General features: G+C 41.4%; 1 long non-coding RNA gene across 1 annotated transcript in view; it reads left to right on the forward strand.

Annotated features, from left to right (window-relative positions):
* The first annotated feature begins 8,367 nt into the window (after window positions 1–8,367).
* The window catches only part of LOC121510086, a 50,463-nt gene continuing 45,620 nt past the window's right edge, over window positions 8,368–13,210 (forward strand). The window contains exon 1 of the long non-coding RNA XR_005991915.1: window positions 8,368–8,646. This is a non-coding gene — a long non-coding RNA (uncharacterized LOC121510086). The remainder of the gene's footprint in view (window positions 8,647–13,210) is intronic.

A 13,210-nucleotide genomic window follows, 5' to 3' on the forward strand; every position in this document is an offset into this window, starting at 1 on the left:
AGATCCAATGCTTTGCTGAACTGTTTTATCTTTGTAGAGGTTTGTTTTTAAACGTGTATTTCTAATTATATATAATAATGGTAATATTAAGAATCTTTAAAAAAAAATCTGTGAAATTAACATGCTTGTGTATAGCTTTCTAATATATAAATATATATACTAATGATTTTTGTTGGTTTCTTAGTGGAGTTTCTATGTGCAGTTGCACATGTTGTCTGGTTTGTTTCATTTGAGCCCTGAACAGTGGCATTCAGGGGTGTATTTAGTCTAACCTTAAAAAACCAGCCGGGAAACATGGCTAGGGTTTGTGTGGCGGAGGAGAGACGGGCCTGAATGCTGAAAACAAGCTGTTAGTGGAAACTGTCATTAGACGGAACAGAGGATGACACAGGGATAAATGCTGACACATGATGGACAGGACTGTCATACTGATGAGGAAATATGACTGACCCTAACCCAGGTCTGGATGCATCTCAAGCATCTGATATTTAATTCTGTAGCTCAATCAATAACTGAATAATCAAATAAAACATTTTTTAACATTATAAATGTTCGGCTGCTTCTTCAATCTCAGCTTGAGTTTGACAGTTTGCAAAAGCAAAGGTGCGATCTAAAGAATGCTCTTTTAAATTGAATTCATGTCACATTTGAGTGTATTGTGGGTAATTATCCCTGATTATTTTGAACCTTGCGCCGTCCTGTGTCTCCTCATGTTCCAGTCTTCAGGACAGGATCCACATCCTTCATCACATTCAGCGTCAGATACACAGGGACAGAATGATCATGCTGGTAGGAAAGAAGCACAATTTGTTCATTTGAAATAAATAAATAGCTGTTTTGATTTTTCTCTTTTTTAAAAAAAACAATGAAACTAGCCACATATCTCTCTGCCTCCCACTCCCGTATCTGCTGTCACTTAAGTGTTATGATATTTCTATGTGCATATTTCATGCAGGTTCACTATGTTGTTACTGTAAACAGTCTGTGTAGTCAAACAGGGGCAGAGCCTCTATAATGGTGTTCTTCTTCTTCTTCTCTTTTTTTAACTCAATAACAAAAAGGTTGAGAAAAAATAAACATGTTTCAGGCAGCAAAAGTGTGGAGAAACCAAAGCCAGTGGCATTTCTGTGTTGTAAACTCAACTTTTATTTTCACATTCATTTATGGTTTTTGCAAGCATTGAAACAAGACAATAAAAATTTTTGCTCAAATGTACAATTGGTTTCACAGTTCAATCTCAGTCCAAGCACAATAATTCACCCGTTCTCCCTCCTGTGCAATGCATTAAAGATGACTGAAACAGCATGTCCTGATGATTCATAAGAAGTTTGGACGATTATTTCAACCAAAGACATGGAGAAAACTTGTCTTTATATATTTGTTTCTTTTTCTTTTTGTGTTTGTTAAATTTGAAGGCGTTTCTTTTCATCACCTGTTGATCAGTTGTTCTTTATTGTTCATTCTTATAATATAGATTTCATGTTGGTACCTCAGAATTGACCCGCTCAGTACCTCAGCTGATGTTTTGCAGTCAAAAGGGGAGACCATACAAGTGTACAGCCATGTGTAATAACCATGTCATACCATTGCTTCAGGTCCCTACATCCACACGGGATTCTTTTTTGCTCCACCGTGTTTGTGGTTTATTTAAGTTGTATTCAAAAGCTGAAAAATGAATTTCTTAAAAAAATAAACCATTAATATGTTACAATGCTTAAAAAAGTCAGTCTGTAGTATCAAATGTAGCTTGTATAAACCTGAAACTGGGGGAGGTTTTGGAACTAATGTTTTCTGGAGCGCTAGAGCGGCTTTCAGCGGCATAAGCTGGCCTTTGTCGCCACTTGAGACTAAGATGGTTTTAAATTAAATCCACATCTCTGTAACTCAAGAGTTTTGATTCAGCTGTATGTAGTGAAAACGTTATGGGGGTGCAGTCAAAGTGTCCTCTGCTGGAGGGGAAAAGGCTATTTGTATTTTGCAGAGATTTCAGTAAAGTTACTGGCTTTCTTAGTTATCCTGATGTGACTCGGTGTGAATTCATTGTGTTTGCCTGGTTTCTGCATGCTGTCTTACTTTGAAACTATCAGAAAAATATCTACAAGAAGACTTAAATGAAAGGTGCATGCAAAGAAGCGCATTTAGACAATAATATTACATTAAAATGCATTCTTTCAAAAATACTGCAATTTATACACAAAGTTAATACATTTCTGTGACATTTAAAGCCAAGGTAAATCATACTTTGCACTGCTGTACATCATCTCAGACAGTGCTAGATTTTACATACATACATATCTTAAATTTACAGTGAAAACATGATCAGAAACCGTGTTAACAAAGTGATCTGCTCATACAAACCTCAGAGGTTTCACATTTCACACACACAGTTAAACATACCTGGCCTTGGCCCATACTATAGATTTTCTTATTCACACCTTAGTTGGAAGAAAAGAAGAAGAAAGGGGAGGGAGTTAAGATAATTCAGAAAAATCTAGTTTCCTTCATTTTGCTCTCGCGGTATTTGAAACAAGGTAAGGACGTCTGACGCAGAGAAATACGGGCTTCGTATTTAATCAAATGTTGGTGCGTGACGCATACCTGACGTCTAAAATCAGTAATCAGCAGCAAAGGTGACGCATTTATGTGGTGACTGTGGTAACATCCATTCGCTGTCAGCAGAGTGACACCTATGAGTCCACCTATTCATCTGAACTCTGCTGGTTCTGCAGCTTCCCTCTGAAGGCCTTCCTGTTTCTAATGCTAAACGTGCATTTGTCTCCTGCACGTGCCGCTTGTTCAGGATTTTCCTTAATCAGCTTACGTCAAAACCAAGATTGTTTCGTTTAAAAGATCAGGTTCATGGCAATAAAAATTCAGAACCAAGAAAAATATATGTTTCCCGTTTTCCTTTTTAGACTTTTTACGCATTTAAAAATTAATAGCGACCCGTGCGCACGATTCATGATTGCTACTTTTTATTTTGGCAAAAAAAACACCCTTTCTTATGAAATCTTACAAGATATTGAAGTTAAAATTAAAGGTGCTATTTTAATCTAAACGAAAATGTTGAAATGAAAAAAAAAACAGCAGGAAGTGTTTCGAAACACACGTTTGAGAGTCCTTTATTTCATCCTGTAAAGTGAAGACCTTGGTTTTCAAAATAAAATAATACAAAAAGGTTCACGTCAAATTAGGCCTTCTGAAAGTATCTACCAGTACATCTAAACCAGTCTATAAGAAGAGGATTTACAAAATGAATTCATCCATATTAATTTACTTCAGTTCGGTGATTAGTTGGAAATACACAACTTTTATTCTAAAATATTCACAAACACTTCCGTTTACCTCTGCATGTTTGATCGCATTAAATTTTTTATTTTAGGTCAGTTTACATGATGTCATTGTAATTCAGACGCTTTAATAAGTAGAATTAAATTAAAATGAAAAAATCAAGCTGGTCATTGGTAGGTGATGTGTCATAATAGTAGCCTATGCTACGTTATGGGCTAATGTGGCGTCAAATGAGTACGTTTCTTTTTTTAATGTAACGAGTTTCCATTTTTGTAAACCTTTATTCTCTGACTGAATGCGGACCAAATCGAATCGAACAAAATTGTAATTCCAGTGGAAATCCTCCCCCGTCCTCACCAGTGCACAAACTAACAATTAATGACTCGTGAAAACACTCTATAATAAGATTTACGGTACTACGCTAAGAGTTCGTTTCTACGGCAGTACTGTGATGGGTTGTTTTAGCATATTACTGCACTCTCCTGATTGGGCATGCGCCTTTAAAGAGTAGGGATATTTAGTTTTAGCTATACACATGTTGATAGCATTAGTTTGAGGTGTTCTCTGTAATAGACAGGCCTGCTGTAATGCGCCTTTCTCAGGTTTTAATTAGGCCACACTAACAGACGCCCCCTACGGTTTCATTACATCAAAATTACAGCCTTTCAGTGCATGTGATCGGTTCATTCTTGTAGCCTGTGGAAAGGAAAGCTGACAAAGTCAGTGTATGCGGAACAAAATTAATTACATGTCATAAACAATCTGCAGTGACAACATTTCTAACAGTTTCTCTAAAGGTCAGGCTCTTGTAAAGAGACGAGCAGAAAAACATCTATCGGATTAAACCTAAAGGCAGCAGGAAAATTAAAGTCAAATCAGCGGAATTAAGAAAAAAAATTAAGTTTGAGACAAAATGAGCAAAAGGGACAGAATTGTGCTATTCGGTAATGCAAATAAATACTTTTATGCCTACTTGAAGAGAAACGAAGTGGCCTTCAGTATTTCAGTTCAACAAAATAAGTGTTTCATATGAAAAAGGCTTTTTAATGGGCGACAGTCAAGCGTCACGTCTTCTCCAAATAGCCCGCGTTAATTTCATCCGCAAGAAAACAGCAGGTAAAGTATTTTTAGACTGTTAAATATCTGCATTATGTAACACTTTCTTATGCTGAACGATCAGAGACGGATTGATGCAACCAGGTGCACGAGGGCTACAGTAAAAGAGGAGGGAGGCAGCTGGGAACATTCTACAACATCACCACTAGATGTCACCATTTAGTCGTGTAGTCGAGCCTTCCCTATCCTTCATCCCGAATCGTCCTCCTCCTCTTCCTCAGTCTCTGAAGCTATTCGTGCAGATCGAGGAGACATCAATCAGCCTGTGTACTCTGCTAACTGACTCATACTCAGGTTTTAAAGTGTCTGTAAGAGAGAAAATCTTCCTCTCTTTTTTGTTTACTGTAAACTGCTTTATTTAATATAAAATGGCCTCCAAACATTTAGTAAGAAAAGGGGAGAAACGTGACTCTTATTATTAATATCATTATTATAAAATGGTTGTTTTCATACTGACTCAAGGACTTGATTTTGTTCACTAAAAAGAATAAAAATGATGATAGCAGCAGACTCCTCACACCTTTACAGTCAGAACTAGTGTACAGTGTATCATTGGAAAAATAAGCTGTCTGCTTCTTTATCTTCGAGGTGTTTCATTACAACAATTTCTAAACAGAGTTTCAGTGCCAGACAAGTGTCTCCTGTTCCTTTCCAGACTGCACCGTAACAGGCTGATGTCTCACCTATAAAACGTGGGGGAAAAAAACGCTTTTAAAAAATGTTTTTGCCTTCAATTATTTCTCATAAAATCTGACTATGTCACAGCTTTTTCACTCGTCATTTTATCTTTTTTTTCCAATCACTGTGGCTGAATTTCTCTCCATTTGAAAGCATTTAACGATAGAAAATATTACTCATAAAATATCCGTGGCTCAAACTATTTTGTCCATTTAGGATGAGATGTTTTCTTTGCGCGCGCCTGATGCCTCTATAAACACACTACTCTGCCACATTAACTGCTACAAAGAGGCTTTTTACCAACAGAAACAAGGACAAACCCGGAGTCCATAAATGACATCATTCAAATAAGAGTCAATAAACGGTGAACCTTCCTCCCTGCGTGAAAACTCCTCACTTCACTTTATGGGTCATACACGGAAATAGACTTGTTTAAAACTAAATAAAGCCCTGTGTCTCCTAGAACAAGAGGCGTAAATAAATTACGCAAGAGCCGTCCTTTTCAGTCAAAGGGCATCCAATAATGGAAAGAAACAGGCTACACATGTTCAGCTACATTATCTACAATCACACACCCTCTTTACTGACCCCTCCCAATTAAAGACAACACCCTAATCTATCTATTAATTACTGACTGGATTAAGCTTTGTTTTAGTTCTTCTAAAGCGTAAAACACACCAGATTGGTGATTTTTGAAGGTAAGCGAAAGTGTGTGTCCTTACTTTTTTGGGAGGTGATGATGAAAACGAGGGCAACACAACAGAGAGAACTATTCAAGATGCCATTTTTAGGAAACAATGAAAAGTGCCTTCATAGAAGGGAAACTGTTAGTTTTCAGAGTTGCTATCCCAGCATAGGTGTGGTAGCGGACTCCTGTGGCTTTGAATGTGTTTACGTGAGCCAGTCTGACCACTAGTGTTGAGCCACGAGCAGATTGAGAGCAGGGTTCAATGACGAGGGGAGTAGCCTATAGGGACTGCATCAGCTCAGGCTCATAGCACAAAGTTTGCTCTGCTGGAAAACGTCCCAACAACTTGACAGAAACGTCGCGCGTAAAGCACAGACTCCCAGCAGCAGCAGCAGCACCTTAGGACTGTGGTAAATGGAGGTAAGTTAAACATTTGATTCAGGGCACGCGACTGAGAGCAGTAATGAAACATTTTAAAAGAAGTAACACAGGGACTCTAATTGGGCACACTCTCTCTTTAATTGTATTATGGCTGTTTATTTATCTCTAAGCGCACTGCACTTGCATGCGCGCGCTCGTCCCTGGCACCTTTGTGCGCGTGCACGGACACCGAGGAGACAGCCTGAGCAATTGTAGCCTTAATGTCAGCGCTGCGTCACTGGCTTTCATACAAACTGGGCAGGAGAGAGACTTTTGGATTATTAGTTTCTGCACAACCTGGCCTTGTCATTCTTTTATCCTGAGCTCGAGCTGAAAGAATCACCTGCTCAGATTTACCTCTGCACCTCCTCTATTGTTTGTCCTCCACAACAGAGCTCTTTGTTCATGCATGCAGCATTTGAGTATTCAAAGGCTTCCGCCGATTTACATCTCTCAGATTCAAGAAAATCTTCACTCTGACTGCCGATAACATGTCTCTGCATTCATCATCACAATAGCCAACATTATGAATATGAAATCTACATTTTAATGCGATAAATGGCATCGCTAGAACAGCCAATACACGGTCGTTACACACACCAAAACGCAGAATCATGGAAGATAAACACTAAGCTTTAAGTATGCAATGCAAATCTATCCACTGAATATGCATCGATATTGAAAATAATACGCACACCACAGCCTACGGCGTCCGAGAATTGCGAATGGCGGAGCGGCTCTTCTCATTACGCATGGGCTGCTTTTCCACGCAGGAGCCTCGGTTCCCCTTCTCTTCATGTCTCCGCTCGTTCCCGGTCACATTAAGCAAAGCCTCCTGGAAAAACAAACAAGGCTGTGTCGGCTTTCAAACGGCAATCAAACACCCAAGACCCGGCTGGGGGGAATTACTCCGACTGCAGCAGGGCGGACTATGTAGTAAGCGGGATTTGCATATTTGGATGCGCTAATTGCCTTGATGTATTTAAATATGGCTGCACGTAGCTGATATGCTTGTCTACGTCATTGAACGTGCCCTCGCTGTTAAACTAAAACGTGAATCCGGTTGAATCTAATGGATACGCCTGCAATTAGGGAGAGAAGGGGGGAAGTAATAGAGAAAGGATGCTTTTCCTTCACTTATTTGCTCTCCTGTCAGTCACATGGCTATTTTCTGGTGTTCTGAAATATTTGATGAAAAAATAAAATAAAATCTGTCTTTCTTAGTTGACATAAAAACATTGCAGCTATAATCAGGCGCTTTGTGCCAAAGATGGAGAGAAGTGTGTTTCTTGCAGAGTGAAGCGCTGCTGCAGGAAAAGTGGAGCTTTATAATTTATTCACAAAAACAAAAAAAAAGTGTGTCATCACCAAGAGAATTAGCTGAAGACACAGGATGACTGTTAGGCTACAGACAAGTAGGTCAGCCCATTCCAACTTTTCTGTTTGATAGATTTCTCTTATCTTTTGCTTTCTCTCTCTTGGCTCAGTGTGTGTTTGGGTGTGTGTGTCCACTTTGAGAGAGGGCACGCGCGCTTGAGTCTTATCAGATAACGTCTTATTAGGCTTCTGGGAGCAGGGTGAGGTCCAGTAGGCTGTAGGCCCACTCTGTATACACAGATCCAATCAAAGCCTTTGGAGTTAACTTAAAAGTCGTGTATTTTTTTTTTTCCTTTTTATTACAGGCCTCATTCCAGACTTAGTTTGGGAATTGCGTGTAGCAAATCATCCCCCCTCCCTCTGTCTGAAAGCCCGGTAAATGCGTTCCGTTTGTCAAAGCGTGTTAGCGAATACGCCTGCAGCAAATTCATTACCAGCCAACTGCGAGGCTCACTTCGTAACCTGGTCAGGGGAACCGGAGGGAGAGGTCCACGCCAAAAGCGCGAACAATGCTGCCTCAGTTCGTGCGTGCAACAAAAGAACCGAGGGAACTTGTTTGAATTTCAGAGCACGTCCTCTCCTCACACAGAAGGATGGACTTTACATCCCCTCCTAGCCCCCACCACTTCTCCTCCTCCTCCTCCCCATCATCATCATCATCACCCCCCTCCCTCCTCATCCCACCCCACCACCACCACCAACAGGGAGAGGAAAAAAAAAAAAAAAAAAAAAACTTGCACACTCTGAGAGCTCAACTGTGCATGCACTTTTCTATTTGGTGCTTGTAGACGTTCTGGGAAAGTTGTCTCTCTCCCTCTCCCCATCCCTCCCTGCTCCCTCTTCTTCTTCTTCCATCATGTGCTTGGGATATGCTCACAGAGCAGCCGAAGCACGCCTAATGCTGGCTGGCTTATTGTTAGCGGCACTTTTAAACTGATGCCCCTCCACTAAATGAAATGGCTGGGATCTTTGAGGAGAACATTTACCACATCACTGTACACACGGACCAAAGTGCGCTCCTTCTCCTGCTTGGGACGCTTTTCTGACCGGCTGCTGTGATTTCACTCTCCGAGGAAGTAAGTGGAACTTTTTGTGGCTGCTTTAATAAGCTGCGTAAAAGCAAGCGTGTGCGTAAAGGTCTCCCCTGTGCGCTTAAGCTAAAGATAAGGCTATCGGTTGGAAATGAATGATTGTTTTGTTGTGAGCTGTTTAGAGCTCAATAATTGTTGTGTAAAAAAAAAAAAAAAAAAAATTTGAAGGAAGTTTGAGACTGGGGTCGAAAATGTGTCCTTACACTCTTTGGATTAAGTGCGCACTGATAAGACTTTTTGGCACCTTTAAGAGGAGCTGGAACTTACCGGTTACATGGCCAAAGTCTTATTTAGGCGTTTTCTATTCTAAAACATTTGTTTGTTTATTTTAAGACTCCTTCTAGAATATTCTGCCTTCTTTAACTAACCTCACTGTGGAGTGTTTTTATCAGGGGTCACACAGCAGGAGTTGCGTCTCTGCTACCTGCCCCTCTTTACTCGTTTTTTTATGTTTAATTTCTAAAGTAGGGCTTTTAAATAACCATAATCATCAGGCCTTTTTCAACAGTAACAAAAACACTGTAGCTGATTTCAGAACTGTGGAAAATTAGTTTTTGTGGCGATGTGTTGGAGCTGACTCAAAAGGGGAAAAGGCTTTTACGCTCAAAAAGAGAATTCTATCACATGAAAGTGAGACGTGTTTCAACCAAAATGCTTTTTAAAAAACAAAACAAAAAAAGTTAGCTCTACATTCATTGTAAATCCTCACACACAAAGCGTCCATTGTTTTCCTTATTGCGTTTTGACGCACGAAAAGTCTCCTTTGCTCAATAATAGGAATGGGATCGTTCCCTTCTGACGCATTTTTTAAGCTTTGAGCATTGACTCCCTAACCTACATGGAAATGTATCTGATTGTAATTTGAAGAGGATCTGTGAGTTTTAAAAAGTGCTGTGCTGTGATTAAAGCATGGCCTCTGTGTGGGAGGCCCATCCTGAAGCCTCCTCTACACTAATGAGCTGTGCTCTGTAACTCTGTTTGCAATGATTTGAAGTTGGCCTCGCAGTCTGCTCATCATAACGTCCTCATCAGAGGACAGAATGGTTGCAAATGTGCAAATATGAGCGATGCTCTGCAATAAATGCAAAGACAGGTGCATACGTAAATGACTTTTTATACTCCTTGTGTTGTGAAAGTGTTTTGGACACACTCGAGGTGCTGGATTGTGCCACTCGCATGCTTTTGAACATGATATTTCAGACAGATTGAGTGGAATGCAGTGAATGGATGCTGTGGCTGAACATTTAAGGCACAAAGTGCTGCTGATAGGAAGTAATCCCTTACTGAAATGCACAGGCCTTGTGACTCATATTCGCTCATTAAGACACCTCTGCTTGGCCCCTCCCACTCACCGTGCCAGAGTAAACTTGAGAGCCAATGCAAAACTACAGCGAGAGGATTACACACCTTGACTTGAGAAAGGTTGGAATGATATGAAGGATAATAATGAGATGTTTATTTACACTAATCACTCATCCTGTAACACAAATGCGCGCGCGCACACACACAAAACTTGAGTGGATTAATGTGAAAGATGAACTTTACTCCTTCATTGGGAGTCTTTTATGGTCCGAGCTGAATCAAACTTGTGCACGCGGGGGTACCATGAAGTGACTCGGTAACCTGCAGCTTCATGCTCCTGCGCATGATCCATCACATGTTCCGCTGCCTGTTATTGTTGACTCAGTTCCAAAGAACCCATACATTGACCCATTTGTGCTGAGCTATCCGGTATAACCACTCCACTTTCATATCTGTGGGATAAAAAAAAAAAAGACACGCGTGCAGGACGAAGCGCTCTGGCTTTATTCCGCTGTGAGGCGACTTCTCCACCAGCCGAATACCATTGTAGCTACCCATCGGATGCGACGATGACAAACACACACGAGGCTAGAAAGGATCTCGACGCAGAAATCGGCAACGTGAGAGCACTTTCAGTCCTAAAATGGTAGCTGATGTGTGAGAAAAGGAGCAATAATGAAGCGGCTAGCGTGTTATTGCGAATAGAAAACATCGCCTTCATTGGATAGACAGAAGACGCAGGCGCTCGTGCAGCTCCAGGATGCTCTCTTCATTGAGTTGGCCCGTTTCTATTGCTTAAAAGGAGCTTCATCTTTACGCATCTCCCATTAAAAGCAGCCGAATCGTTCTGTTCCTGTGTAAAAGATAAAAAAAAACATAAGCTTTCTCTGTCATCCATTTTCATCCCTGTGTGAGAGAAGGCAGGCAGGCTGCTCGAAGCGAGGCGGACTTATTCCAGCGCGCGCTGTGTAATGGATGGATGGAGATTGTGCATGGAAAGGAGGGTGCATTTGCGTTTTTTCATGACATCACCGCTGTAACATTGTCGTGGTCAGAGGCCCTTTGACCTCACCGGGGTTGGTCCATATTTTGGCCACCCCCAGCCCCCCTATCGTTTGGGGATGGCCCTCACCCCCCCACCCCCCTACTCTCTTTTCAGACCGAGCGACCATGCAACCTGCAGAACGGACCCTTTGGCTCAGAGTCACCGGCTTATGGATGTGAAAGGACAACCTGACACTCTTTTGGCTTTAAAAAAAAAAAAAAAAGAAAAAGAAAAAGAAACAAGCTCCTGTCTTTATAATCCGACACATTTGCGTCCTAATTCCCTGCGCCGTTATTGCACTTTCCACAGGAAACCGGATTTCCCCCCTTCTACGCCGTGTTTCTTCTCCGCCGGCCTCACAGGATATCTATTGCTGCTGCCACAACGACTTAATAGAGGCGAAAGAGCCTTTTGTGGGATTGGAGCTATTTGCATTGCAAATTAGGGCCCCTGTGCAAGGATGACTGCACCTTACCCGCGATTTTCAAGGCCTGCTTCAACTCAGTAATATTGGTTAATGTCAAGTGACTGTGACATTAACACTGGGATAATATATCTTTTTTTTTCCCGAGATTTGCCGCCTTTTACACCAGCTGTGTGACAGTCCGGCCTGTGCGATAGTGGGAATATGAGGAATATAATGCACATTGTGACATGAAACAAGGATGCTGAGGACTTTTCCTCACAGATCTGAGTTCTGAGAGGTGGAAACTTGGAGCCCAGAAGAGGAAATGAACATGTGGATTATTGCTGAAGATTGGGAAGTGGGTTGTTATCTTTGGTTATCTAGCTGTATGAGTGTTCTGCTCGTCATAAAGCTAGATAACCGAAAGTAAAAACTACTTCCAGACTCGTCGAGGACTTGGAGGACTCATTGCTCTGTTTTATATGCTGTTTATAAATCTGCCTTTATTTTGAAATTATTCTAGTGTTTCAAGTTTGCTCATTGTCACCAGAGAAAGTCTTTTATTTTGATTTACAACTTTTTATTGGATCATAATTCATTTTATTGCTGTACATTTAAATGTGTATACACACACCACACACACACACACACACACACACTGAACTTCCCTTCAGCCAGGTATTGCACGTGAATATTTATTGGATCCTTTAACAGGAGCATTTGATTTTACTCCTAAACATTAATGGGAAATTCAGTTCTAACATGGATTTGTAAATCCCACGTGCGTCCCTCCATGTTTTTTTCTTTTTTTTTTTTTTTTTTAATTTCAGCATGATCGAGTCCGGCCAGGAAACGGCGCTGGCATCCCAAACAGTCATAATTAGGACGTATAGTGAAGTGACAAAAATGGAGAGAGAGGGAGAGAGAGGTGGGGGAGTGTGGGGTTAGGAACAGGAGGGAGGTGACAGAAGAGGGAGGAGAGGAGAGGAGGGAGGGAGTGAGGGGATTGGGGAGACGTGGGGGGGTCGGGCCTGCTTAATTGATTCCGTTAACCGCAGTGCAGGAGATGTGAACGACTGGACGATCCCATTCCCACGCTCGGTGGGGCAAGTGGCAATGCCATGCCCCGGCCCAATATGACAGACAGCGCCGTGAGGGCCTGGAGGGGCTGGGAGCTGGGGGGGGGGGGCGACAGGGGTCATGAAAAGACGTCAAGTGCACCAGACTCATCTGCATCCCCAAAGAAAGAGGCGACGTTTCCCAGCCCCAGCCGACGCGGCGCTCCTAAACTTGGAGTAGTAACGGTCCTGAATGCGTAATGTCTCGCCAATTGTACTGATAATGAGGACTTTGGGTCATTATCTTAAAACTATGCGGGTTTATGAATCTGAAAGGGATGTGCTCTGTAATCCTGCATATGCCCCTCTGGAGCGCGCGGATCCAGCCGTTTTACTTCTCGTGAGAATTAGTGAGAGCGCAGATAATGTTGCACAAAGAAGTCTGGGGGATTTGAATAAGTGACATCAGTGTGCATCCACTGGATTTGAACTTGGCAATGAACGAGAGATGCAAGAAAATTTAGGGCAGAAATTTGAAAATACAGGCAACAGAAAAAAACAAAATGTGAGAACACACAAGTATATATGTAAACAGAAATATAAATAGTTTTAACCTTTACTGTTAATATTTTTTCCTCTTTCATCAGTCTCTTAGAGACTTCTCTTTGGTGCTCTTATTTTGCCCTAGGCCTAAATAATTGATTTTTCCATAAACACATAAAGAGCCTCTTCCATCTG

The sequence above is a fragment of the Cheilinus undulatus genome, linkage group 5 (assembly GCF_018320785.1).
Source record: "Cheilinus undulatus linkage group 5, ASM1832078v1, whole genome shotgun sequence".
Lineage (NCBI taxonomy): Eukaryota > Metazoa > Chordata > Actinopteri > Labriformes > Labridae > Cheilinus > Cheilinus undulatus.